This window comes from Marmota marmota, unplaced genomic scaffold, assembly GCF_001458135.2.
Source record: "Marmota marmota marmota unplaced genomic scaffold, marMar, whole genome shotgun sequence".
Taxonomy (NCBI): domain Eukaryota; kingdom Metazoa; phylum Chordata; class Mammalia; order Rodentia; family Sciuridae; genus Marmota; species Marmota marmota.
This window is the reverse complement of record NW_026000103.1, coordinates 2618475-2645606: the sequence shown is the minus strand read 5'-3', so window position 1 is coordinate 2645606 and position 27132 is coordinate 2618475. Positions and strand designations below refer to the sequence as shown.

The 27132-nt window shown below is 35.1% G+C and overlaps 1 protein-coding gene and 1 long non-coding RNA gene across 3 annotated transcripts in view; one reads left to right on the top strand and one right to left on the bottom strand.

Moving 5' to 3' along the window:
* The window catches only part of Adamtsl1 (ADAMTS like 1), a 905649-nt gene that overhangs the window by 470857 nt on the left and 407660 nt on the right, over positions 1–27132 (top strand). The gene's annotated exons all lie outside the window — the stretch shown is intronic.
* LOC125610827 overlaps positions 1–27132 on the bottom strand; it is a 243682-nt gene that overhangs the window by 175431 nt on the left and 41119 nt on the right. The window contains exon 2 of the long non-coding RNA XR_007340883.1: positions 17281–17330. This is a non-coding gene — a long non-coding RNA (uncharacterized LOC125610827). The remainder of the gene's footprint in view (positions 1–17280; positions 17331–27132) is intronic.

The following is a 27132-nucleotide window of genomic DNA, read 5'->3' as shown; positions in this document are numbered from 1 at the left end:
GTGGTGAATAAACAAATGAATTAATTAATAACTTTGGCATTCGTTTTTAATACATTAATTTTTATTTATTTATTTTTATGTGGTGTTGAGGATTGAACCAAGTGTCTCACATGTGCTAGGCAAGTGCTCTACCACTGAACTACAACCCCAACCCCTAACCTTGGCATTCTTAATGATATTGGTTAATTGGATGTAAAGCTCTGTGGCAAGTACTATTTGTCTCTCCTTACTATACTACTTTCTCCATGTCAGATTTCTTTTTTTCAGTTAACTGGCACAAAATTTCTTTTAGTTCTTTCTTTCTAGTTCCTTTTGAAATTTTTCTTTCTTTATCTAAGTTTAAGAACATTTATTATGACTCTCAAAAATATTTTAACCAATATTATGCTTTTCTACCTTATTAACTTTGAGGGCTTTTTACAGGAGAGAAAGTATGATGGTATTAACATATGAGCCTTTCATGCAAAATAAACTTCCAAGGAATTTCTCAAGTGTAGCTCCACAGGAAAAGATAATAGAAATAACGAGGTTATGGCCTCCTGTTCCATCATTTTATGACTTACAATAAAATAATGCCATAATTTTTATAAGGGTGAGATTTTATATTATGTCTTTTTTTTTTCATTGGAACCTCTCCTATGAATTCTGTTCTGCTCCATCACATTCTAGCTTCTCTGTCTCTAATCAACTTATGTCAATTGTCTGAAATGAGCTTATGCTTTTTAAAAAATTGCATCATTTTACAAAAACATTTTATCTTTTTACTTAATCTTCAATTTATCTCTTAATTTGCATGATTAACTCTTTAACACTTCACACCTTTTTCCTCTTGTGCTTCCAACAAGTACAATGTAATTATGACAGAAAATGGTTGTGAGGGATTTTATTAATATTTATGACCTCATTGTCCCAAAGCTCAAAGAATGCAGGATTAACATTTTGTGAGCTCCTTTGTACCTAAAGGAGCACAATTCTAAATCACATGAAGGTTTTGTCACTAGGTTCATATCAGCCTCTGAAGTGATGTCCTCTTGATCTAAATCTCTTTCTCAATGGCCAAATGATGAATTTGCTCATGCCTTCCTTTTCAGCCACAGTTCTCTCAATCCACCTAAGCATCTTTCAACAAATAGTCTGAGTATCTTAATCAATTTTTCTCCTCTCTCATCACCTCTTTTGTCAGGTCCCTGACCTTATGCCCAGCATCAAAATAAACAGAATATTTCCACTAAAACTCATCAGTGAAATTCCACTAGATTTCTAGATGCCACCATTGAGAGTTGCATAAATTCCCATTACAGAAGCTGGAGACATGAGGTGTTTTCAGCAATCCTGGCTCACAAAATGGAAAATCAATGCTTACCCTTTTATCCATGTCTCCCTTTTCCAGATCGTTTTCCTTGCTCCATACACCCCTCCTTATCTTCTTTGATTTATCTCTTTCTTCTTTTCCCTTCATACCTTTCTCAATTTGAATTTCCCTTATATTCCCTCTTATTTCCAGAGCTAGACCTCCCTAAGTGCCCCCACATGTTTGTTCTCTCCAACCTCATTAGTTAAGGGTTAAGGGTGTAGTGCATAGCTTCAGCTTTTCTACAGTTCCAGCTACATTCAAAAAGTAAGAGAAAGCAAAAATCATTTTCCCCCTGTTATGGGTTAGATATGAGTGTCCCCCAGAAGCTTTGTGGAAGACAATGCAAAAAAGTTAATGATGTGGATTAACTGGGCAGTCACTGTAGGCAGGTAGGATACAGTTAAAGGAGATAGGTCCCTGGCAGTGTGCCTTTGTGGTTTATACTTTGTCCCTGGTGAGCAAAGCTGTCTTTGCTTCCTGCTTGCCATATCTGAGCTGCCTTCCTTCACCGCATCCTTCTTCCATGATGTTCAGTCTCACCTCAGGCCCAGAGTTATAAAATTGGCCATTTATGGACTGAGACCTCTGAAACTGTGCACCAAATGGGCTTTTCTCCTCTATGTTGTTCTTGTCAGGACTTTGATAACAGTGATGAAAGGTGACTAAAACAGAAATTGCTACTGAGATTTAGGGTCATTTGCTGTGACTAACCTGACTGTGGTTTGGAAGCATTTGGAGCTGGTTTGTGGAGGAGGAATTTTGAAAAACTTAGAGATGCAAGCTGGAAAAGCTTCAGAATGTTGTAAGTGGAGCTTAATGGAAGATTCTGATGAAACTCAGAGATCTGAATGCTGATAGGATGTGGACAGTAAAGACTGGGCTCATGTGGTTTAAGAGGAGGAGGACTATTGGAAATTGGACCAAACAGCATTCATATTACTTTTTGGCATAGACGTTATCTACATTAGTTTTTCATGTCCTGAGTCTTTCTGTGAAACTCAATTTAAAGGAGATGGACTAATTAATCTGGTAGAGAAAATTTCCAGGCAACACATCATTCAGGCCATGGCAGCGATATTGCTGGCAGTTTTAGCCAAGTTTGCTGTTATAATCAGGAGCAGAAATCAGGGCAGAAACATTTGAAAAATGTGCAGTTTGGCCAGAAAAATGCAAGTAAAACTGGGGCTAAGGAAGATGTAGTTGTTAAAGATATTATAGCCCCAAAATAGATGGTAAGTGCTTTGAAAAGAGACAGTAGGAAAGATGGATTGAGGGCAACTCTTCTGTTGTCAAGACCCCACCCAACTTAGGCTCAAGAGTGTAAAAGTAAAAATTCCTTTGAGAAGAGACCATAGAGGCACCCTCTTTGTACAGGGATTCCTGGGAAGCTATATCACTACACTCAACTGCCTAGGCACTCAGAGGTGGCTTTAGCCATGATTCCAAGAGTCTTGGCTACTGCTCAAGATAGTGGAAGACTTTGGCATCAACAATGCAGTACTGATTCTGTAGAAATGCAGGATGTTGGAGTTAGGGGGTCATGGAAGCTTCCACCAAGATTTCAAAGGAAGGTCTAAAAGGCTAGGTAAAGTGTGGAAGTGTCAGAGCCTCTGTAAGCTGCTCCTAGAGGATGATGTGTAAAGATATAAGAAGGAAGGTGAAGCTGCAATGGATATGCCCTAGATTAAGGGATGCTAATACCATGGGATGTCCGCTAAGGAAAGTTGTAGGAAACAAGAAAAAACAAACCAAGAGAGATGTCATGTTGGTTGCAACCAATAAGGCCCTAGAGGCAGCACTACAGAAGCTCTTTGGAGAGAACATTCTAATGCCACATGTCCCAAATGCTGGATGTGTAGTTATGTGTAGTTGTGAGACAATGCTAGAGTTTTCAGACTTGGAATGATTGGATTATGAGAGCCTTAACCTAACCAATGGATTAATACGTTAATATGAATTAACTGGGCAGTAACTATAGGCAAGTAGGGTGTGGCTGGAGCAGGTAGGTCATTGAGGGTACATCTTTGGGGTTTATAATTTGTCCCCCGATGAGCAGAGTTTTCTCTGCTTCCTGCTTGCCATGTTCTGAGCTATTTCTTTGCTATTCTCTGATACACACTTCTGCCATGATGATCTGTCTGACCTTGGACCTAGAGCTATGAAGTCAGCCTTTTATATACTGAGATTTCTGAAACTATGTCCCAAATAAACATTTCCTCCTGTATGTTGTTCTTGTCAGGTCTTTTGGTCCACATTGGTGAAAAAATTGATTAAAACCCCCTATGAGGGCAAAGAATCACGTAACTTAACAATCATGCCAGCTATAGCAAAAACCTCCTGTTTACTACCCTTTGGCACCTACCTCAACACAGCTGTTTCCTTCTTTTACATAGATAATAGGTACCAAGTTATCTCCAAATCTGGAGGTCCATGCAAGGATCGAAATGTAGGACAGTAGTGAACACAAAGAAGCACAGGCAGCAAGTGTCAGGGACACTTTTCTAAACCTCTGTGCATATCTACAGTTTAAAATCACAGAATCAACTTTGCAGATTTGGCCTTGGACCACCCTGTGTGCTGGGATTGTAAATTCCAGTCAGGCCAAGCAACAGTTGAGTTGGGAAGAGAGTATCCTTTTCAGATGAAGGGTAAAAACATGCCACCCTTGTGTTTCAGTACATTTTCCCTTTGGAGAGAAGAAAGGGGAAGACTTGGGAAAAATAGAAGAATATTTTTAAAAAGAGTTATATATGGCTCAACTGAATTTAACACTAGTGTCCTACTACTGTAAGGGTCACTTCTAGCAGTGACCAAGATTGTACACAATAGTGTATTTTGTTTAGACACAAGAGACTTTTTTAAAAGTAGAGAACCAAATACCACTACTGTCAATTAATGCAATCTGGGATTATTCCTTGCCTGACAATTTCATGGCCCTGAATAGTGTGGTTTGGCTTTATTCCTTTTTGAAAAACAACTACTTTTGGAAAATGTTTTTGCCTTCTCTAAAGGATCATAAGCAGAGAAAGTTACAGAGAAGTTACTCAACTAATTTATCATACATATCTTCGCATTGAATTCCTTAGCTTTTGTTCAGAATATTTAGTTTTGAACAAAATATATATCTATTATCAAATTGGCAAACATGCAGTTTGAAAATCATTCAATCAAGCTTTAGTTAGTTCTTCTAAACACATCTTCTATTCACCAATTTATGAAGGTTTGTGTCTACAGAGCAATCCCGTGTTCTATTTATGAATGTGTGATAGAAGACACAAATAATTCAGCCTTTGGTGAAGAATATCCTATTCAAAGAACATGTCCAAAAAAGTAAAAATTATATGAATTATTGATGTGATGAAATTATTTTTCTTCAATGAGAAACTCCTGTTTTTGCTAGTAGCCTTGAATCAAATAAGCAAAAGTTGTTATTATTTAATATCTATTATATTCTACTCAATTGTATTTTGCTCAACTACAGTGTCCAGAACCTTAGAGATATAGAGATATCTATAAGAGTATGTATAAGTATAAGATATCTATAAGAGATATCTATAAGAGTATATCTCTAAGAGTATGTGTTCTTATCTCCCATTTAATATATGTATGCTCATGGAAAAGATTTGGTTTTCCTCATTTGTAAAATATGGGTCACAATAATATGATCTTATCCCCAGGTAATGTATTAATCAGGTTCACATTACTATAATAAAATTCCCAAGGCAATTAACTTATAAGGAGAAAAGATTTATTTAGCTCATGGTTATAGAGACTCTATCCGAGATTAGGCAACCTCACCCCTTTGAACCCCTTTTGAGGACACCAGTTGGCCACATGTAGAGTATACAGCAGAACAAACCACTCACATCATCAACCAGGAATTGGAAAGCTAAAGGACTGGTTGGGATCTCACTGTTCCCTTCAGAGGCATATCCTTAAAGAGAAGCCTCACCTTTAAGGTCCATTGCATCTCTCATTAAGCACTACACTGAGGACCAAGCCTTTTAACACATGTATTTTGAGGAACACTACCAATATCCATACGACCCACAGCAGGAAGATTGTAGGGATTGAATTTGAAAATGGATGAGAAAAGAAGTTTTATAATACAAAAAATTATTTATTCATCAAAAAACCATGTTTATCAAGTTTCTACAAGGTACCAAGTATTGTCTACATACTGGGACCATAAAGAGAAATCAAAATCCATCTTTAGGCTCTTTGCCAAAAAAGAGAAGGCATATTTAAAGTTAAACGATGAAATAACTGTTATAATTAAAGTACATATGAAGCGCAGGGAATGCTGAGGAAAGCACTCAACCCTGCCTGGGGTTGTCATAAAAGCTTCACAGAGAACATAGACATTTGAGCTAAACTGAAGGATGAGTGAAATTTTGCCAAGTAATCAAGCAGTGGGAATTGATCCAGAGAGAAGAAAGAGAATGTGTGCAGACCCGAAAGCATAAGGGAACATACTAAAAAGGGGTAAACTTTGACTCAGAGAGATGATGGGGAAGAAAAAGGAGACATCCGTGAAGAAGAATGAGAAGTAGCTGTCAGAGAAGTCAATGGAAAACCAGGGAGAGCAATGTTTTTGAAATTAATAGAGGAGACAGTTCCAAGAAAAGAGTGGCAATGGTGACATTTATAACTGAGAGATCAAACAGGAAAAAGCCTGAAATATTTTCACTGGATTTAAAAACCTGGAGGTCTTGATGATCTTAATCAGTATCAAGTAAGAGATGGGAGTAGAAATTCCAATGTTTCGAAGTGTAAACAGGGAAGTCAGAAAGTGAAAACAAGTAAATATTTGTGTTTGATTGACAGTGGATAAAAAAAACTGGATCATGTATGAGAAGAATAAGAAGTATTAGGGAAGGATGATTCTTACCTTCAGCAGGCTTGGCTATGAAAAGATGAAACCACATAAGGCTATGACTAAAGAATGCAGAACTATTGTAAGGAATGTTTAAATTTGAGTAGAAAAGACTGGAACATGTTTTATATTTTCACATATAACAAATATAGTATTTAGAGAATTTTGAGTCCCTACAAAGGACATCTTGTTGGTTTTACAGATTAAGAAGAGAGTGAACTTATCATAGAGTATATCTAAAACTAAATTCCAGAAACATGGGCCATTTTCTTTAAGCTAAAGCTGGGAGAGATACAGCCTTTCATTTAAGAAGTATATTGAGCACCTACATGTGTCAGTCACTGAATTAGCTCCCCTCATTGTGTTCAAGGGAACTGTGGTCCCTGCCATTCTAAAAGTTATAGTTCAATGGACACCAAGGGAAACATAAAAACAATTATGGAAACAAAATTATTTTCAGTTTTTCCCTTGTTTATGTAAGGAATCTCATTTCCATCTTTCAAATTTTTAATATCACAACTATTCATATTGCCATCCACAAAGCTTTCTCACTTTATTTCAATAGGTATTTAATGGGGTCTAGACTAGCATCAGGCAATTGGCAAGGCATAGAGGAAGCAAGGAATCATAAGACACAGGTTCTGCATGATGGAACTTAGAAGTAATTATGAAAATTGGACATAAACCCTTCAAGAGTAAAATACAAATAGGATCACATATAGTAAGTTTAAATGAGAAGTAGAAAAAATTTTAAAGGAGTTCTACATGTTTACTATGATACACATAAAGTATACATTTTTATTGTCATTTTTGTATTGACATATAATGTACATATTTATGGGATACAATATTTCTAATTTATTGTATAATAATCATATTAGAGTAGTTAGCCTATCTACCACCTTAAACTATTGTCATTATTTATGATGAATACATTAAAAATCCTTTCTTTTAGGTATTTTCAGAGATACAATGCAATATTGTTAAGTGTATTCACCCTACTGTACAATAGAATGCAAGAACTTCTTGTTCCTAACTGTAACATTTTACCCACTGACCAACCTCATCCCATTTCTTTTCCCTCCTACTCTCCCCAGCCTCTGGTAGCTATTGTTCTCAACTTCTATGAGATCAAGTTTTTTAGTTTCCCCATATGAGAATTGATCTTTTAATTTATTAAGATGATAGAAAGTTAGAACTATAAGGGCCCTTATTGATTGTGTAATCCATGAAGCACGAAACATTATGTATAAAATATAAAGTAATCATTTGTGTGTTATATAATCATTAAAAATTAAGGTGCAGATTGTTAATGAAACAGAAAGATATTTATGATGCAGGATTTAAACTTTTGATCATAATTTTTCTGTAGTAGTACCAGTCATAACATCTTTTTCCAGTATTCTTAGTACTATGTGTACTAAATGGTTCAAGTTTTAATATGCATAGCAGTCAATTTGTGGGTTTTCAAAATAGACAGCTACAGCCTATATTTGTATGTGTGTGTGTATGTATGTGTAAGGTTATCATCACCTTAAAAATTATTGACAGTTTATTATTCTTGCTTCATCTATTCCTCCTCTCCTTCCAATTTGTTTTTTAGAATGGTATATTTAAAAGCAAATCTCAGACATCAAGTCATTTCCCCCCAAAATATTACAATATGCATCATTAACTGGTAGGAATTTTTAGAATATATTATTATACCCAAAAGAATAAATGGAAATTTCTTAATATAATCTAATATCTATTTTCTTTATTTTTAATTTTTTGGCTACAGAAACTGAACCCAGGGGCACTTAACCACTGAGCCACATTTCCAGAATTTTTTTTTTTTTTTTTTGAAGACAGGGTCTTGCTAAATTGCTTAAGGCCTTGCTGAGTTGCTGAGGCTGTCTTTGAACGTTTGATCCTCTTGCCTCTGCTCTCCAAGCCACTGGGATTATAGGCATGTGCTACCACCCCACCTAATATCTATTTTATATTCATTTTTTTCCAAGAGAGTTTCACAAGTGTCTTTTTTACATCATTTTTTTCCTTCTAAATCATAATCTAAATGAGATTCATTCATTGCTAATTGCATTATCATGGTTAAGTTTCTTAAGCCTCCTTTATTCTATAGCAGTCTCGTATAACCCCCCCCCCACACACACACACACACAAACATACCCACAAACTTCCTTTTCTTCATGATAATTGGCTTGTAAGGGAAACTGAGTCATTAGTTCTTTCTGGATTTGGCCGAATGCTTCTTCATGGTGTCATTTAACTTCATTTTCCAGTCTTTACTTTTCCTTTACTTTTAGAGCTCAAATTCAGCTCTAAAAGCATTATTGAGTTTAGGTTCAATTTTCAGGCAAGAATATATCATAGGTATTTCTGTGTAGTCTCTAGTGCATCACATTATGAGGTAGGAAATATCTGATTGTCGTACACTTAGTGATGTTAAAATTGATCAGTGAACTCAGGTAGGGTCAGCCTAACTCCTCCATTGTAAAGTCCCTTTCCTAATGGTGTTAGCATCCACCCATGATTATTGCACACATGTATTCTTTCATTACAGGTTGTAAAATGGTGATTTTCTGACTCTATCATCAATTTTGTATGTGTTAACTAAATTCTGTTTCATAGAACTCTTTCTCATCAACCTAGCAGATACAATGATATACAGCTCATACAGGGAAGATAGGATAAGTTCTTCATTTCTTCCTTATTTATAAGTGTTCAGACTATGAGATTTTGTCCTGTCGATTGCCAGTGGTAGCTAATGAGGTGATTTTGTTTTTGTTTTTGTTTTTGTATTTATATTTCCAGTGTCAGTATGGAATAAATGGATTTTCATGTTCTTTTTGTGTTTCGCTCCAATAGGAGTATTCTTTTTGACACACATTATCCCATATTGAACCTGTGGGAGTCCCTCTACAATTTTTCCTGTGTTTTTTATTGTTGTTGTTTTGCTCTCTTTTTTTAAACATAACTTTGTTCATCTTTAAAAGTTTCCTTTCTTTCTGACACAACAAGACATCCTAGGATAATGGAAGCACTGTTACATTGATTGTGGATAGTTCGATAATATTTTGTATATGATTTTTGCATTTAAGTTCAAGATTGAAATTGGATATATACATACAGTCTTGTCCTAAAGAATTTAGTGGCCTCATAGAAAATTAAAGAGTGTCTCCTCTCTTTCTATGTTCTTAAAATAATTTGTGTAGAATTACCTATTCCTGAACTCTTCATTTATTTACTTTATAAAATTTCTCAGGATAATGTTTTCTTTATGAAACATGTTTATCTACTGATTCCATATCTCCTAAAATTATTTTGCCACCAGCTCCGCTATGATTTAAACAAAAGTAACAGGTTTGATGCTTCCCCCAGCATTTTTAGGTATTTTTTCTACTGGAAGAGTTATCTCAGCCCATCTGGTGCGATATAGGATGCTTGGTTTTTGTTTTGTTTTGTTTTTAAGTGAGGGAAAAGTGGAAGAAAAAGATCAATTATCCCAGAGCCTTAACTCTCCATTCTCTTTTATTAAATTGCTGTGGCTTCAAAGTCTTGGTTGCAAAGTCTCTTTCCTCACACAACTTCCCATCCCATTTTTCTTGCTTTCCATCATGGCAGAGTTATTCAAGGCATGTTTATGGGATTTCCAACAGAGCTTTAAAATAAAAGATTGGCCACAGTATGATATCCTGGATAAATTTTCTGTTTCTTAGATACTCAGAAGAGGGGGAAAAGCATAATGCCATCTAAACTGCTAAATCTTCTGGAAAATTAGAGAATCTGAATTTGTGGAGCATTGCATTGAGAGTCAAAAAAACAAAAAAGTTACCAAGTGATCCAGGGCAGTGAAATAGTAGGTATGGTTGGTATTTTTTAATTGGTTTTACAAAGATATTTTCTTTGCAGTTGACCATTCGAATATGAGTGTAATAAAGTCCTTAAAGCTCTTAGAGAATTCTGTCACTTCATTAATTTTAAATTCTAATTCCTCAAAAGAGGTTTATGCCACAAAGAAAATAAATCTGTGATGTCATGTGAAATATGCTGATTAATGCATTTGTCAACATCCAGAATATACAGAATGTTCTCCCTATTGATTGATTCCAAAGAGTTAACTACAATGGAAACATGACCTTTTAACAAAATGAGAAATTTCTTAATTATATTCCAATGCAAAATTAGTTATGTAATATTAAGCAGTTTTAAAAAGAAATGAAGGCTTGCACTTCTGGCCAAGATGAAATAAAAGAGAACAATTTACTCTCATGCTTGAAGCAACCAAAAATAAATAAATAAATAAAATAAAACAATAGTTTACAAGACACTGGATACTAGGCAGTGAAGGGCAGTGATTTCAGGATGGTAAACCAATTAGACAAGCCCTGAGATTGTGCCAGCTTACCTCCTTGGGAAAGTTTCCAGGCTGTGGTGCAGGGGGCAGAAAACTATGCCGAGTTTGGCAAGTTCCCCCAAGTTAAACAGAGCTCTTAATTGGGAAGACCAAGACAGAGCTCACACAACAAAGTGCTGACAAGGAGAAAAGTACACAGAGAAAGAACAGAAACCTGCAGAAGATTCCCTTTGAGTATCCAGCAGAGTACCAATCACTGTATGCATGCCAAAACCCCAAAAATGCCCATCGCCAGAAAATTTTCCTAAAAGGATTATAGAGAAAAATACCCAGCATTGAATAATGGGGAACAGTGCCTGCTCCCACAAGCCATACTGGGAAGCTTCACAATTTGTTGACCTTTGAGTAGAGAGCTAGGAGAAGCTTGCCTCAGTAATGGAGAATAATTAGCCCTCATCTAAACATGGATTCTGGTTGTGCCTAAGAAATCCTCAAAACAAGACCTAGACAGGTTAAACCATTTTCAATTAATTTAAATGCAACCTAGAGCAAAACTTCAGAATATTTAAATAAATATAAAAATTTCCAGTACCCAATAAGGTAAAATTCACAATATCTGGCATCCACTCAAAAATTAAAAGCCATGCAAAGAGGAAAATATAATCTATAAAAAAGCAAAATTTATCAATCAAAACCATGCCAGAATTGTCATAGATATTAGAATTAGCACACAAAGACATTAAAGCAGTTTTATAATTGTATTTCATGTGTTCAAAAAGTAAAACAGAGCATGAAAAATACAAAGAAAAGAGCCAAATCAAACTTCTAAACATAAAAACTATATTATCCAAGATGATTTCCTAAATGGGATTAGAAACAGATTAGTTATTGCAGAAGAACATAGTATTCAACTAAAAGATATTCAAGTGGAAAGATACAAAAGTAAATACAAAAAAATTAAAAATTTAAAAAACAGAATTTCAGTCAACTGTGACACAAAATCCAAGTGGTTGAATATGCATGAAATTTGAGTTCCTGAAGATGGGAGAGTAGAGAGGAAATACTACTTGAAGAATTAATAGACAGAAGTTTTCCAAATTTGAGGTTAAAAAAAAGAGAGAAAAGAAATATACAAATGCCCAGGTCAAAATTCTCAAAAACTCTATAAACACAAGAGAAATAAAGGAGGATACACCAAGTCACATCATAGTCAATGGCTCAAAGCCTGTAACAGAAAATCTTAAATGTCGCTACAGAAAATGACATTCTCATTGGAATCAAGGTATACAAGAAGATAATGGAGTGGTATTCTTAAAGTATTGAAAAAAAAGTCAATCTAGTACTCTATCCACCCAGTAGAACATTTATCATGTATACAGATGAAATAAAAACATTTTTAGACATACAAAAGCAAAAAGAATTCATTATTAACAGACTCATACTACAAGAAATAGTAAAGGAAATTCTTCAAGGAGATTAAAAATTATATCAAGTAGAAATAGGAAACTACCCAATGAAGAGCATTAGAAATAGTATCTACATGGGTTAATAAAAATATTTTATTACTTTAATTCCCATAGAAGATAATTGACTTTTTAAACAAAAAAGTAGTACAATGTGGTGATTATAACATAGTTAAATAGATACCCATGAGAGCTAGTACCCTTTCTCTTGAAACAGACTGTTATTAATTTAAGATGTATACTATAAACCCTAAAGAAACCCTAAAATAATCAAAGAAATATAGATGATAGACTAACAAAAGATATGAAGTAGAATTATGAAAAATTTTCAAAAAGGGAGCAGAAAAAGAAGGAAAGGTTAACTAAGAATGAATAGCACAAATAAAACACGTAGCAAGACTATAGGTTTAAACATAGCCACAATTACGTGAAATATAAAGTTTACATACCCAATTAGAAGGCCAAGATTATCAAATTGGATAAAGAAAGCATTACCCAACTATATGCTGCCTATAAGAAGTACACTTTAAATAAAAAGATACAAATAGGTTCAAAGTAAGAGAATAGAAAGTTATACCATGCCAATGTTAATCAAAAGAAAGCTGCAGTGGATGTATTAATATTGGACAACACGGACTTAATAGCAAAGAATATTACCAAGAATAAAGAATGTCATGTTTAAATGATAAAGAAGTCATAAAAAGCCCATTAATGCATATACTCGAAAGAGAACTTCAAAATACAGGAAGTATTATAGCTCAGTGGTAGAGTGCTTTCCTACAAGGCCCTGGATTCAATTCCCAGTGCCTAAAAGAAAAAAAAAAAAACTGGATGAAACTGTAAGAGAAATAGACAAAACAAAACAAAACAGCACAGAGATTTACATACCTCTCTGCCAATAATCAATAGAAAATTAGCAAGGAAGGTCTGAAAGACTTAAGTAGCATAGTCAACTAACTAAATCAATACATAGAATGTTCTGGATATTTATAGAACACTCTGTTAGAAGACACATTCTTTTGAAGTATAAATTAAAATTACCACAAGAGACTATATTCTGAGTCATAAAGCAATTTTAATAAAGGTAAAAACTGTCCAAGTCAACAAAGTATGAATAACAAAAAGATCTCTGTAAACTACCCAAAATATTTGGAAATGAAATAACCATTGCTAAATAAGCCATGACTCAAAGAGAAAAATAAAGGGAAATTATGAAGTATTTTGAACTGAATTAAAAAGAACACACAACATATTAAAATTTGTGAAATCCCACTAGAACATTACTTAGGAGAGGGAATTTAGAGCATGTGCACACACACACACACACACGAAGGGACACAAAATAATGAACTCAGCTTTAGAAAATTAAGGCTAAATGAGACCTAAAGTCAGAAAAAGAAAGGAAATAATAAAGATCAGAACAGAAATTAATTTAAATTGAAAACATATAAACAATAGAGACTATCAATAAAAATGAAAAGTAGTTCTTTGAGGGGGAAAAAACAATAAAATGGACAAACATCCAGCAAGATCAATACAGAAAAAGAAGAGTTAAATTGCCATGTCAGAATAATAGTGGGAATATTACAGACTGTGCCCGAATTAAAGGGATAAGGGAACACTAAAAACCCCTTGTCTAAATTCAACAACATAGATGAAATGGACTAAATTCGAGAAAACCACAATCAAAATTTACCCAAGATAAAATAGATAACCTGAGTAGTTCTGTAATTATTAAAGGAATTGAATTTGTAGTAGTCCTGCCAAAAGAGCAATTTCCAGGCCCAGATGGTTTTACTGGAATTTTCCATCAATCATTTAAAGAAGAAATAACATCAATTCTACACAATCTCATCCAATAGCTAGAAAAGGAGATAGATTTTCCCAAATCATTTTCTGAAGTCAGAGTGAACCTGATACAAAAACCAGAAAAAGACAGTAAGATAAAAATTTAAAAAAAAATACTTCAGAACACAAAAATTCTTAGCAAACGTTATCAAATCACTATGAGCGATATAGAAAAAGAATAATATATAATACAACCAAGTGTAGTTTGTTCTGAAAATGCTGGGATTATTTGTTTTTTAAAATCAGTCAATGCAATTCACCACCTTAACTGTTTAAAGAAGAAAAATGTTATCAATTGATACAGAAAAAGCATTTAACAAAATTTAATATTACTCATGATGAAATCTCTCAGCCAACTAGGAATAAAAAGAAACAACATCTACTTACCAAACTACAAAAAAATCCCTTAGAATAAAGAGTAAATGCTTTCTTCCTAGCATTGGGAAGACAGTAAAGATGTTTATTCTTACCACTCAAATATAAACTTAAACTGGAGTTTCTAACCAATGCAATAAAGTAGGAAAAATAAATGAAAATCATACAGATTGAAAAGGAAAAAACTACTGCTATTTGCAGAATACATAGTTATGATTGTCTGTGTAGAAAATCCAGAGGAAGCAAGGAAGGAAGGAAGGAAAATAAAGAAAGAGGGAAGGAGAGAAGAAAGGAAGGAAGGAGGAAAGACAGAACACTTGGATCTTTAAGTGATTTTATCAAGGTCACAGGATAGATGACAGTCACACAAAAAATGTAATAGTATCTCTATATGGTAACCATGTAAGTTTTGAAATTGAAATTAAAAATCTGTTCTAGTTTAGAAATAGGGTTAAAATGAAGGGAATATATCAAAACGTGTAGGATAAAATCTTTAAAATTAACGAATAAAATCAAAGAAGAGCTAAATTAATGGAAAGGCATAGAAATTCATGGACTGGACTACTTAGTAAAGATGCTAATTCTCAAATGGATCTATAGAGTTTATGCTATTATAATCACAATCCAAGGAAGATACCTTGTATAAGTTGAAGATATCTTATATAAGAGATAAGTTGATTCTAAATGTATATGGAAAGGCAAGCAAATTAAAATAGTTTTGAAAAGAAAGTTGGAGGAATAACATTACTCAGTTTTAAGGCTTATTGTGAAGCTATAGAATTCAAAACAGTATAGTATGAACAAAGAGAGAAATGCATCCATCAATGGAACAGAGTAAAAAGCTGAACAAACATCCAGCAAGATCAATACAGAAAAAGTAGAGTCAAATTGCCATGTCAGAATAATAGAGGGAATATTACAGACTGTAATGTTCTGTAAAGTGCCTAGAAATAAATCCATACAAATATGAACAATTGATTTTTGACAAAGTTGCAAAAGAGTTAAATAAAGAATAGCCTTTTCAATAAGCCCTGTTTTTTAATTAGATGTTTAATAAAAAAAAAAAAAAAACAAATAAAGAGTCCAACAAAGGAATAGATGAATTCTAGATAGGGCAAAGGGGTGGGAGGGAAAGGGAGTGGGCAGGGGATTAGAAAGGATGGTGGAATGTAATAGATATCATTATCCAAAGTACATGTATGAAGACACAAATTGGTGTCAACATACTTTATATACAACCAGAGATATGAAAAATTGTGCTGTATACATGTAATAAGAATTATAATGCATTCCGCTGTCATTTATTTAAAAAATAATAACAAAAAATTTTTAGAAAGAGTGCAACAAAACCCTCAACCTAAACCTATACCTTATACAAAAATTAACTCAAAAAGATCATTTATCTAAAGTGCAAAATATAAACTAGAAAGCTTTTAAAAGAAAACGTAGGAGGATCTCTCTGAGACCTACAATTAGGCAAAGGGTTCTTAGATTTGATACCAAAGGCACAATCCATAAAACAAACACTACTAAATTGACTTAATCAAAATTATTTTTTCCTCAAAGTTTTGCTGGGTATTTGCAGAAATAAAAATTCATATTTACACAAAATTCTAAATGGATATTTATATAGAAGCTCTTTTCATAATTTCTCCTAAACTCACCAATATACCATTCAACAGATAAACAAACTATGATAAATCTGTGGCATGGAATATACTGAGGAATTAAAAATGAACTACTGATAACATACAATGACTTAGATAGATCTCAAAGGCATTATACTGAGTAAAAGAAACCAGTCTCAAAAATTTACATACTGTATAATCTCATCTATTTGACATCATTTTAAAAAAATGTGTTGTTGAACAGAAACTATACTCATTGGATCTGAGAACTGAGGAAGAACAGAAGATGGATTATCAGGAAATAATTGTATCAAGATTTTTGAGAATTAACTTTTAAGTGATAAAATTTGAACTCCTTGCTAGAAAACCATTCATTTTGGGACAAGGAACTTGCTTTCAGAAGGGGTATTTCAAGGCTAATCATCTAACTGTATTGCTATCCATTTGTTCACTTAGTAAACTTGACTGCCTACCCTATGACCACTGCAAATAAACAGGAGAGAATTTAGTACAATTATCCCTATGTGGTGATAAGGACTTGTACTATGACCAGAACCACTGTAGACCAGGGATCAGCACCAGGAAGCAGATGGGGCTGGCAAGGAACCCCTTGTATAGTGCTAGAGGCCTCCTGCATACTACTCCAGTCTCTCCTCCACCCTAGGTAAGAAAGGCAGTAAGTCTATAACCTGAGTTTCTCTGACTGGGTGGCTTTCTCCTTTTGCTCATACTTCTGTGAGTGACAAAGGAGGCACTGCGGAGTGATAACACAGCAAATCAGCAGTGAACCTGGGTGTGGGAGAGGGCTTGCCAGGCAGGATGTTCTGGACCACCCTGATGTCATGGAAGTCACAGTTTGCTGAGTATATGGAGGAATAAAATCCTCAAAGATGTGTTCCTTAAAATGCTTCAAACGAATGGACTAGATGCAGAAAAAGCAACTCTCATCTGAAATGCTAACTAAAACTGATTATTAATGGCTGTCTGGAGCTCTGTGTAGTGGGATTGCGGCTATGTTTAAGTTCTCTGAGAAAATGTACTGGGCATAATCATCAATATTGATGGGAGGAGGAATGAAGAACAGGAGGCTAATCAGAGGCTCAAGAAGAGGTCAGACCCAGACTTAGACCTCAGCAGAGGGAAGAAGCATTGCAAATAGAGGAGATGATACAGCCAGGGAGGTCACACATCACTGTAATGTCTTTTTTTAATCACTGTTCTCCCAATTCCCAACTGCCTTTAAGCTGGGCTGGGTAGAAAATGTGGCTTTAGCTAATTTTTTTTAGGTGCATTTAATATTATAAGTACTGTTTACCATGGATGACAGCAAGAGTGCCAACTTTGCAGTCCTAGGTTTGAATCCTGGTTCTACCACTTACTAGCTGTGATGTTGGGCAGGACTTTAATATTTACGGGCTGGTTTCCTTACCTGTAAGAGAAGAATCATAACAACTTGTGAGAACTTTACAATATTGCAAATGAAGTCTTTAATAAAATGGTATTCAATAAATAGTAGTTATTACAAAGTTACTCAAATGCAATACTATATTTACCAATGGTATATTACTTTTCTTTGGAAGTAGATCTTTATAAACAGTCAAGTACTAAGAATGTGTTAGCCAGGCATAGTGGTGTGTACCCATAGTCCCAAATACACAGCAGGCTAAGGCAGGAAGATCACTTGAGCTCAGGAGTTTGAGGCCAACCTGGACAACATAATGAGATTCTATTTCCAAAAAAAAAAAAAAAAAAAAGAACAAGAAGAAGAAAAAGAAAGAAAAGAAAAAAGAAAAAGAAAAAGTTTTGCAAGATATTTCTTTCATCAGAACCTATATTAGCAAAATAATCTTAATCTTAATTAGTGGTGTGCTGCTGAAACTGGTGATACCATTGTGATATAGAACTAATTAAAATAATGGTAGTCCTTTACATGTTATACTGCCTTTATCTGTTAAACATGTAATAAAATTGGCAACTTATAACTGCAACCAGCTCATCTCCATTTCATTTCTCCCTTCTCTCCTATAAAATCTCCCTGGTGATTTTAAAAGTGTAGTATGACCTGTCTGCTGAATGATATCTTAGACATCAAGCAACCTTCAACATGGAAAGTGTATTTCAGATGTTTGCAAATTTCCAAGTTTTGGTGAAGTTCCTAAAATCTCTAGTCACATCCGAAGAGGCCCCTGTCTTTCTGATTTGATTCTCTAGTACCTCCTGAGAGATCTTCATACATCTCCAAATCCCGTTTGTCTGAATCAGGACATAGGCATTAAGTCCTCTTTGGACAAGGTTAAACTATGCGTGTGTGGCATTCAAACACATTCTCCCTGTGGATTTAATATGGTTTCTTCCTCATCTCTTTCTTTTAATAATATACACCATGATTAGGCCCCTGCCTTCCTGATCCTCACTTCTCACCCACAAATGTCCTGTCTACTGCTACTCCAGTCATGAGCATGCTCCCTCATTTCTCTGTCCCATTTCCCATCTTGCCCTCAGCACCCAAAATTCTTTTGCTGGTTCTCATGAAAAGCTCACCATTCAACACCAAATGAGGCATTCTCTGGGAAGCTTCCTGGCTGTTCAGCAAAGGATGTGGGTCTTTCTTCTTCTCTGCTCCTAAGTGCCTGATATCTCCTCTTTCTGACCTTTATCCCATTATTTGATAACTGGTTGCTGTTTTGTCTATCATCCCACCCCTAAAAATAAGATCCTTGTGGATAAATACTTTTTTCTTGCTTCTTTCTGCATCCTTAACACCCAGGACAGCATCTTACACAGAACAGAAAATACTAAATGCTGTTGAGCAACTAAACACAATATCTTGCCCACCAATGTTCTTCTCATGGTTGACAATAGCACTGAGTTATTAAACAGTGTTAATTATTGAAGCTTATGGAAGATCCCACTTGCCTTCCAGGCTTTGTGAGCCCTGTGTGTAAGACCTTTGTATAGGATGTGAAAACTCCCTCATGTTGTGTTGGCCAATTTCTTTCCCCTTCCTGGAAATCTCTTTAATTAAATTTTCCACGGCCTTTTGCTAGTGACCTAAAGGCCCCAAGGGATTACATGTGTAGGAACTAACCTGGATCTGAGCCTAAAAATAGTTTATTGCTTTGGAGAAAGAAATTACTTTCTGGACAATTTAAACTAGATTTTTCTTTCTGTATATGCTTTAGATAATAATGGAAAAAAATCATAAATTAACCAGAACCTAGGAAAGTGGGCTTTAAACTTGTTATAAGGTATAGGTCACCTGGATAGGAAATGATCATTTTAAGAGATGCCAACAAAGAACTGGAGTCCCTAGTTCAATTGATCCCCTCTTAGAACCATGTTCTCATGTCCATTAATAATCATATAGGTAAATGTGTACTCATTCCATCTCTCTATCTTTGATATTTCTTGAGAGAGAATAGCTTATATGAACACTCAATAAAGGTCTATTTAATCTCATTAAATAGACCTTTATTGAGAACCTGTTAGAGGCAAGGAACTCTTCTAGGTACTTGGAGGGAAACACTTCCTTGAGAACAATATAGGCCCGATAGGCAAGTTTAAGAAACACATCTCACACAGAGTAAAGATGGTATTATGCCTGAGGAGATGCAGAGAATGTGCTTGTAGAGTTCAAGGAAAGAAAAGGCCACATTTTCCTGAGCTACATTATAGAAGATTGGATGTTAAAGCCAAATCTACTTGTAAAATGTGTAAGAAACTTACATCCTATTTGCAATGTATAGACAAAATCTGATGATTTCCATGACCTTTTAAAAGAATTTGAAGATTTTAAATGTATACACATCTTCAACCCTTCATATCATATCTTCAGCTTTCCAGTCTGAGATTAAGATATACATATCCTTTAATGGCATTTATCCTTTATGCTTTTATCCCACAAGCATTAATGGATAGGGTTTTGGTATGTTAATAATGTTTCTGAGTGAAGAGCAAAAATGTAACCCCACATGAGAACATTTGAGTTACTTATTCAAACATAGGCTAAATTTAAACTCAAAGAAATTATTAGTTCAGTGGTATCTATGAATGTCTTCTAAAATATGATCAATATCTCTCTGTCTGGGATGTTTGAGATATGGCCTGACCTAATGGTGAAGGGATAAATAAGAAGCTAGATGTTAAGGTTTCTTGCATTTCCAAGTCTCTGATGCCCTTCTGAACCAATCAAAGCATAAGCCAGTGGGGCTGGAAAACAATTGCCCTGTTGAACTTATGCTACGAAAAAAATCCATGCAGTTCCCAGTGACACATTCAGTGGACACTCTGGACTAAATGCTTTGCTTAGCTGGGAAGATGAATCCTGCACAGTCTCTGTGAGAGTGCTGACTGCTTAGTAAGGTCATAATGAGCATACATTACCATAAATCATGACATAACTTAATAAACACAATTAAAGTGAAATAAGAACTGCAACTCTGCAGGAAAACCTACATAGAAATTGTGGCATTTTATAATATTGAACAATGAACTTCCATATTGGAAAAAGAGAAAATCAACACACCAAATGTACACAAGGGCAGGAAAGCCCTACTCACACTGCCTTGTTTATTACACAGAACCAAAACCATTCCACCCACTCACAATCTAGGAAGAGGTGCTGATTTGCATTGAGCCTTTCAAACACACCTACCCAATCTCATTTATTCTCAGGGTGGTGGGCCTTATTTTCAAGCACCATCTTAAGGTTTTGTGAGAAATATTCTAAAACCACCCCTTTCTGACCCACATACTCTTTCACACCACTGTAGTTCTTGATATCTCATCATTAAAAAAAGATTGTGCTTTGGAATTTTGAAGGTTTTTGGTCTTCAGATGAATTCTTTTTCAAGTATCCTTTAAAAATTATTGGGATGACCACCATGATTTGGGTATTAGTTGGCAGAAAATAAGGCTGAACTATTAAAGGAGTGACAACATTTAGAATGTTTAGAAATATTACTAAAGAAGCTAAGAGTAAGGATCCTGCTGAAATGTAGAATTAATATCTGGTTTGAAGTTTTGCTATAGAGTATGTCTGTCTATCTGTCTGTCTGTCTGTCTCTCTCTGTCTCTCTCTTTCCATGCAAAATGATTGGAGTTACAGCAGTCCAGAAGGTAGAGCTACCTGTGCAAGATGGGTATAAAATTTCATAATACAATCTTAATCAACGCCATTCCTTAATCAAGTTTGCTACCCTAAGAGTTCTCTTTCTAGACTTAGACCAATGGTACAGAATAGAGGGCATAGAGACAAACCCACATAAATATGGTTATCTCATACTAGACAAGGGTTCCAAAAACATTCACTGGAGAAAAGATAATCTATTCAACAAATGGTGCTGGCAAAACTGGAAATCCATATGAAGCATAATGAAATTAAACCTCTATCACTTAGCCTGCACAAAAATCAACTCAAAATGGATCAGAGACTTAGGCACTAAAACAGAGACCCTGTGCCTAATAGAAGAGAAAAAATAGGCCCAAATCTTCACCATGTTGGCCTAGGATCTGACTTCCTTAACAAGACTCCTAAAACACAAGAAGGAAAATCAAGAATCAATAAATGGGATGGACTCAAATTCTTCTCAGCAAAGGAAACAATTAATAATATGAGGAGAGAGCCTACAGATTGGGAGGAAATCCTTACCACATGTACCTCCAATAAAGCATTAATCTCTAGGATATATAAAGAACTCAAAAAATTTAACACCAAAAAAAAAACCCCAAATAACCCAATCAATAAATGGGCTAAGGAACTGAACAGGCACTTCACAGAAGAAGAAATACAATTGATCAACAAATATATGAAAAAGTGTTCAACATCTCTAGCAATTAGAGAAATGCAAACCAAAACTACTCTAAGATTTCATCCCACTCCTGTCAGAATGGCAATCATCAAAAATACAGGCAACAATAAATGTTGGCGAGGATGTGGGGAAAAAGGGGCACTCATACATTGCTGGTGGGACTGCAAATTGGTGCAACCAACTCAGAAAGCAGTGTGGAGATTCCTCAGAAAATTGGGAATGGAACCACCATTCGACCCAGCAATCCCACTCCTTGGTTTATACCCAAAGGACTTAAAATCAGCCTGCTATAGTGACACAGCCACATCAATGTTTATAGCAGCTCAATCCACAATAGCTAGACTATGGAACCAACCTAGGTGTCTCTCAATAGATGAATGGATAAAGGAAATGTGATATATATACTCAATGGACTATTACTCAATTTTAAAGAAGAGTAAAATTATGGCATTTGCCAGTAAATTGTTGGAGTTGGAGAATATCATGCTAAGTAAAATAAACCAATCCCATAAAACTAAAGGCCGAATGTTTTCTCTAATATGCAGATGCTAATTCACAATAAGGCAGGAGGCACTAGGAAAGAATGGCATTACCTTAGATTAGGTAGAGGGAAGTGATGGGAGGGGAGGAGAGGAGAGGGGAAGGGGTGTGGGGATAGGAAAGACAGTAGAATGAAAGAAACATTATTACTGTATGTATATATGTGACTAAATGACCAATATGATTCTGCAACATGTACACTCAGAAAAATGAGAAATTATATTTCATCTGTGTATGGTATATCAAAGTGCATAAATGCATTCTATAGCCATGTATAACTAATTAAAACAAAAAAATTTAAAAAATAACTCTCTTTGCCTGACCCCCCCCAACATATACCATTAGCTAAGAACCAAAAATTTATTAATCCTCAAACACTGCTAAAATACTCAGGAGAACTTCAAATGCCTGAGATGTGGTTGAGTAAAATTTTTAGTTTCTTAGCAATAATTTTCTGTGAGTTTAAGTAAGAAAATTTGATAGATTCTAAGAAAAAAAAGAGAAGTGAGGGGCAAAGGTTTTATTTCTGAAAGATTATACCATCAAAGAAAAATTTCCCAGAATGTTCTTAGTCCTTTGAGTTATCTCAAGCTTCAGCATGGGATGGTTATATTTTTCTCCTCATATGTTCACCTTATTCTGTCAAAGTTGTGGTGACAGACACCCATCTTGGGAGGGGTACTGACCTTTGAAGTTCCCAGAATGATAAGGAGATCAGATGAAGCAGCATAATTCATGGAAGTACTTGGTTAAAAATAAAAAAAACCTCAGAGATGGGAGGGATTATCCTTGCTAAGAGGATAGTCCACTGGCCAACTATGAAACATTCAGGAAATCTTCATGACCCAAGAGAGTTGGGGGCTGCAGTAGAAGACAGCTATTTAAAGAGCAACTCTTCATTTTATATTCAAGTTATTCCCCTTCCCTAAAAGAACACCTGCATGTTCAACTTCCCTTATGTTAAATTGGTAAATAATTCCCTAAGTATAAGAAAAGATGATGATGAAGTATCAAAGTGGTATAAAAACTCAATATTTCTTCCTATCGTGGAACTCAGCCTTTTGACTTCCTTGTGGAAACTATAATTATGAAGTTATCTACTAATAATAGCTACTATTAGTTCATTGCTTGCTTCAGATAAGAGTTTTTCTAATCTTCATAAACACATTTTCTCCTTGTGAAATTTTAAATGATGAGAGTATAGTAACTTGCCAAGGGTCACAGAGTTGTTACTATAGGTACATAGTTTGAGCCAAGGAGGTCCTGCACCCAATCACAAAACCACACAGTCTCCTGTGAGAAAACTGAGGCCCAGGGTTTTTCAATTGCTCAAGATCACTTGGCTAGTTGGGTTCAGACCCAAGCCTGAATTCAGAGTCTACACACCTTCTAAAATCTCTGTGCTGGTAATTCAAAATGAGTAGCTCAAGTCAAATTACCAAATAAAGAATAGGGAACAGCTTACCACTTTATTTTTCTAATGAAGCCTATTCCTTAGAGAATCAGATCAACATTACAAAATGTTGTATTACTGGGCTTGGAGAATCATAGTATCTTGGAAGCATTTTTATCACTTGATGAATGCACCTTGCTCTGAAATCACTACTCTCTTGAAGGACTTTAAGTAGAAAAACTATTTTGATGCTTCCAGGATTATTGTTCCCAAAGGGCTTTTTCTTCCACCTTCCAGTTTAGTCATTTAAGATTTTGAAACAAAGTGGAAAAAAAAAAACTTGGAATTAAATATATCTAACTAAAACCCACATTTCTTAATTACTTCAAAATAGATATGGTAATTAGCTTTGGTTAGTAAGAATTCCAATTTAAATTTGTATTACTTAAGTTGTTGAATAGAGATACTCAGAATCATAATCGCTTTCTATGGATGCTTCTATATATCATTCTAGGGATGTGTCATGGTTAGATATGAGGTGTCCCCCCAAAAACTCATGTATGAGATGATGCAAGAATTTCAGAGGTGAACTGATTGAGTTAGGAAAGCCTTAACCTAATCAGTGCATTAATGCTCTTGAATGGATTAACTGGGTGGCGACTGTAGGCAGGTCGGGTGTGGCCGGAGGAGGCAGGTCATGGCAGAGGCATGCATTTGAAGTATATATTTTGTTTCTGGTGAGCAGAGTTCCCTCTCTGTTTCCTCCTTGCCATTTCCTGAGTCACCTTCTCCACCACAGCTTTCCACCATGATGCCCTGCCTTACCTCAGGCAAGATCTCTGAAACCATGAGCCCCCAAATAAACTTTTCCTCCTCTGTATTGTTCCTGTCCAGTCTTTTGATCACAGCAGTGAAAAATCTAACCAAAACAGTGTGATCCCTTTATTTTTGGCAGAGAGCAACTTGATGGGCTAAAAAACAGGTAATCCAGCTATTTCCTAGTAAAATGTTAGGAATGTGACTTAAAGCAAATTATAAAAGTTCCTACAAATAAATATTAAATTATAAAATGCAATATAGTAGTGTATTGCAAAAGGAAGTATTATTTTAAAAGACCTCAACCATTTTGTGCCTGTTGTCTAACAAATCTGCTTCTTTTACTGCAATTGAACTTACACTAGCATAGCTGGCTGTCTTTGCCTACATTCTTCTCTTGCTCTCTTAAAATCTCGAGATGTTCATGCTCAGGCAGGCTCCCAGACCTGCCTTGAGGCTGGAAGTTTCAAGAGGTTGAGTGCAAAGCCCTCCAGGTTACATTTTCCAAAACCTTTCAATTAGGTAAAAAGTTTTACTTAAGGCTTGTGGCTAAGGGTTGGCTTTCTATATTAAATAGGGGCTAAGCTTGTTCTCCCATTCAGAATGAATTTAGAGATGATGAAATGCTCAGCCTCCACTTCTTTCCCATGACTGTGTTCAAATGGATTTGGTTTGCACTTAGAACATAGTAGAGCGCCTCTTCCTTTTCCGTGCCTCGTTCAGGTCTTTGATGTCTGATGTCTGCAAAGTTCTGCTCCACTAGAGCTGTCAGGCAGTTTGCCACCCTCCTTCTCCACCCATCCTACACCCCCTTACACACACACACACACACACACACACACACACACACACGGTTATTTTTTGAGGGCTACTTTTTGTTTTAAACATCTTCCAGTCATCCAAGCATGGTAAAGCAATTTTAGATCATTATATAATTTTCCTAAAGTTCTATCGGCTTTTGTAAAATCTATTACGTACCTGGCACTATACTTGGCATTAAAGACAATACAGGAGATAGGCTATATGGTCCCTGATGGTTGCAAGGATTCTCTTATTTGCAAAGAAGAAGGGGTGGAGTGGGGGAGTAAGTAGAGAAGGAGGAGGAGGAGAAATTATACATATGCAATTGGGACATATCATAACTGGAAACACTCAAATAGCAAAATGTAAATAGGGAAAGGTAAATTGTGCTATATATAAAAATGAGACAATATACATGATTTTTGACCATTTTAGCTGTATATTTCTTTAATGTGCATAAATAAAAAGGCTCAGTTCTTTTGAATGCCTTCTTTCTTACTCATTCTGATCTTTAGTGTGTAATCCATAAAAGGCCATTGCTCCCTTCATAAATCTTCTTTAATTCAAAGCATAACTCTCCAAGTTCAAAAACTGAGCAGATTAGCTATTGCTGCTCCTCACCGAAATTGTCAGTGTATAAACATCTCCCTGGAGTCACAACTACAGTCAGTGTAAAAATAAATCAAAAGTCAACTATAAGTTCCAATGATTTATCAATGAGTTTTTTAATGGTGTGTGTCTGAATTATAGCATTTTTACAAGCCCCACCACCAATTTCTATTTTCATTAGTTCATAGCATTTTTAGAGTTTATGTATAGGAATATACATACATACACATATGCGTATTTGCATCTATAAATTTTGTATTTCATGACAAATTCTTTGCCACTAGATCAGCTGTACTATTTTTGGAAACATTACTCTCTTTACTTGGAAATCATAACCTCTTAGTCAATCTAAATATGACTTCATAACTTTTACAGCTTTCACCCCATACTTTTTCAAAAACTTACTGTGATTGCAAAGTAGTTCTTTATGGTTAACAAAAAAAAAAGAGAGAGAGAGAGAGAGAGAAGCTTCTCATGATGTACCCTAAAACTGCTTTGGGTTTCTGTTTGGGATCCCAATGTGTCTAATATGTCTAACGTGTCAGCAGAAAATCTCTAAGGTTACATAGGAAGTATTGTTGTTATTGTTTCTTTAAGCAAATCTTTGACTCTACTGTTTTTCCAGTTGCTAATTAAATTAAAGTTGAATTATTCAGAACAATTCTTTCAAGGTTCTCTGGAACCTGGAAAGAAGATTAACATTAATTTAAAATGCTGAACATCATTAATTTCATTATTAGGCATAAGTAATTCACTTACAAATTCATCATTCCCCTTTGAGGGGTGGTCTAAAAGTTTTGTTTCTGTTTTTTTTTTTTTAAGCACTCAAGATTTTTTCATGAAAAGAAATTTTATTTTATTGTAATTCTTCACTGATCTAATGGAAGAAAATTTTGAAATAGGGCTTCTTTAAGTTTTATATCCATAGGAATCACTTGGGGATCTTGTTGAACTGCACACACTGAGTGAGAGAGGCTGGAATGAGGCCTGAGATTCTGCATTCCTAATAAGTACCAGGTGATGTGCTGCTGTTGTTGGTCTGTAGACAACACTTTGCACAGCAGGATTTTAGTGTATCATAATCATGTATTGCAAGCCTTTACCGATAGCATTATTTTTCTGTGTACCTCAGTGGTTTCTGGGAGTGTTTGCCTGAATTATCCTTCTAATGCCAAGTTCATGCCAAGTTCAGCATTTCTTTTTCTTTTCTTTCTTTCTTTCTTTTTCTTTTCTTTTCTTTTTTTTTTTTTTTTTTTTTTTTT